Source organism: Mya arenaria, chromosome 12 (genome assembly GCF_026914265.1).
Source record: "Mya arenaria isolate MELC-2E11 chromosome 12, ASM2691426v1".
In the NCBI taxonomy this organism is placed as follows: Eukaryota; Metazoa; Mollusca; class Bivalvia; order Myida; family Myidae; genus Mya; species Mya arenaria.
The window spans coordinates 50,609,709-50,612,917 of NC_069133.1; positions in this window are offsets into that span (position 1 = coordinate 50,609,709).

Genomic DNA, 3,209 nt, shown 5'->3' on the forward strand with positions numbered 1-3,209 from the left:
TTAAATGGATACACTGTCCGGCACATTGAACCGACCTTTCGGGGCGAAACCGGACCATTCTTTGACAGACTGGCGAGCGGTATCTACCTCCGCGGGACTCTTGGAATAGGCACACAGGCTTTGGAACTTCCTGTTTTGCGACATATCGAAATAATGTGTCAACAGCACTTTCGAGACAGTGCCAAGAGAAAAAAGCATTATTCAAGCATATACTTTTCCTTTTCGTTGTATAATAGTATTGAGCAGGCCTGATGTTCAACGTTGTAAATATGTTTGTATCATGTACATCTTGTATCTCAAACGTATGCATTGTCTACAGCAACCATTACTTCCCGGCATTACGATACATGGACTATCTGACCTGAGTTTACGCACCTAACAGCAGTTGATTTATTTGTCTGCAAGAATAAGATGTAGTTCCTTAATTGTCTTTTATGTCCTTATCTATAATATTGTTTATATTGAAAATCCTTATCTATACAATTGTTTGTAGTTATGTATGAGTGGAACCCTGGCGGACGTTAACTTCGCTTTCCCGAGCCGCGGGGAGCAGCAGGACTCACTTCCAGCGCACAAGTTAGTACTGAGCATGCGCAGTGCTGTATTCGAGGAGATGTTTTACGGGCTGTAGATGTTTTACGGGCTGTAGGCAGGAAAACAGGAGTCTAAAGAAATCGTGCTTGACATCCGGGGAACCACCTTCTGTACCATCCTTAGGTAATACAAGAAATAAGAAGCTGAGTGTACGATAGTTGATCGTACATGGCTTGATTCCTGGCCTGGGCGCAGGTCAGTTTGGTAAGTGGTCACCAAGCCGAGCCAGTGGGTTTCCTCCATGTTCTCCGCCCCCCCCCCCCCCCCACACACACACAAGACAACAGTCTCACATAACTTCGCGCCGACGAGGATGATTAATATAATGTTGTTATACTTTTGTTCACAAATGTTGTAAATCAAAAAGTTTAAACTGATATGGCTTGATAAAGCAACGCTAGGTCGATTTTGTGTTTAGTGTCAGTCGGTTCGAGGTTCCTTGCTCTGGTATTATCTTTCAAATCTGTTTATTTTTTGGAGTTATTTTTTTTTTTCAAAAGCTTGATGACATTTAACATTAAAACATTTTGCATGGCCTTATGCATAAGTTTTCGTTTCCAGCTGAAAGCAATCTACGTCCCCCTTTCTATACTGACTATGTATATTCATCTTGAATTGCTACTAATGATAATTTAATGGAGATCTATATATCATCAGATCAAAACTTTAATTGAAAACAGTATTTAATGTAATTAATGGCCAGTTTTAGCTATCATATTTCTATACTTAAATTTTATAATTCGATATGAATACCCAAGTGATAAATCAGTAAGGTAATGAAAGCATGTATAGCACTTGTTTTCTGGAATATTTATTTGTTATTTCAACTAAGCCTTAAGTACTTGGTATTTAATTAATTTCATTATTTTTTCTCTTTGTACACGCTTCAAATCAGTGTCCTTCGGTCCATCAGGTCAAAACTTTAATTGAAAACAGTAATTAATGTAATTTATGGTCAATTTTTAGCTATCATATTTCTATACTTAAATTTTATAATTCGATATGGAACATCTGAATACCCAAGATGTGAATCAGTAAGGTAATGCAAGCATGTATAGCACTTGTTTTCTTGAAAATTTCTTGATATTTTAACTAAGCCTGAAGTAATTGGTATTTGACTGCATTGTTTTCTTTTTCTTTTTTATACGCTTCATAACAGTATCCTTTGCTCCATGGAGGACATTGGTTCCGTGTTCTATTGTATGGAATCGTGACATCAAAGGAAAACTCTCAAATCTGTGCATCTGTGAACTGTTGAAATGAAACCTCAAATCGCTGAAAAATGAAAGGTGTGATGGATTTTAGAGTTTTGCAATATTTATGTCATTGATTTGTTTTGTCTGCCATGTTTACATGCGTAAATTGAGCCTCTGTCTGCAATGGTGCTGGTAATGACACGGAAAAAATACGGCTTTTATATGCGGCTCGTTAATCACGCCTACTGCGAACAAACAGCCGTCATTTTCGGACAGAGAAATATTACCATTATTAAATAATTGTGCTCTATAATTTATGTTAACTTTTTTTATAGATAGTGCGATCTGTGAAATCTGTTCTATCGACATAAAGAACTCTCTAGCAACGTGGTTTATCTAGCAGTGATTCATTTAAATACTTGATGTATGAATTGATTCAATATTATAATTGAATGGATTTTAACATATCATGCAAATCATCCTTTTCATTTCCATTATTTGAAGAAGAAAACAATACTCAGTATTCATACGATGTATTAAAATCGATACGGTCGGGAAACGTTTGTTACCCTGCTCTCACTCTTCACCAGTGTGTGTATACCACGTGACATATTACGTCATATATGCTACGTCGGACGGCAATATTTTGCTTAAAATGAAGACTTAAAACAAAGATAACTTTTCTTTTACTTCACCTTTTTAAATGAAATAAAGGGCAGTCTATGTCGCTTAAAGATCCCCGCCTTCGTTTTATTACCGAAGTTTAATAAGGTGATTAGTTTCATCAAACACTTCGACAAACCTGTTTCCAAAATAATGTTTTGACAGTGCTCCGTCAGACGGCCGTATTGAGAAATGGTTTGTCGAAGTGTTTTAAGAAACTAAACTCTCAATCAAACTCTGGAAAAAGACCGATGGCGGGGCTCCGTAAGCGGCGTAGACTGCGCTATGTTTTATTTAAAATGGTGAAGAAATAGTAAAGTTATCTTTGTTTCAAGACTTCATTTGAAGCAAATTGTTGCCTTCCGACGTAGCATTTATGACGCAATTAATCACGTGGTATACACACACTCTTCACAATACCTCGATTTTCCTATTCGACTGTTAATTGTGCACTCTAACAGATTGACCGCTTACACAACTTGTGTATTTATTGTCTTAAAATGAACCATTCTTTGCGTAAATATATGAAAACCAGTGATATAAGATTGGTGACAATATAACAGATCGGAGTTTTAAATATTTAAGTTTGAAACATTGAAGTTGTATGGTTAAAGCGTTACTAAGTAAACGCTTTCAGAAAAAAATAAATTCGGCATAAAACATTTTCGAACGTAGCTATGAAAAACTTCAATCTGATCGTTTGTCAGCAGTCTTATATCACTGGTTCTTTGACATTTACGCAAAAAATGGCTCATT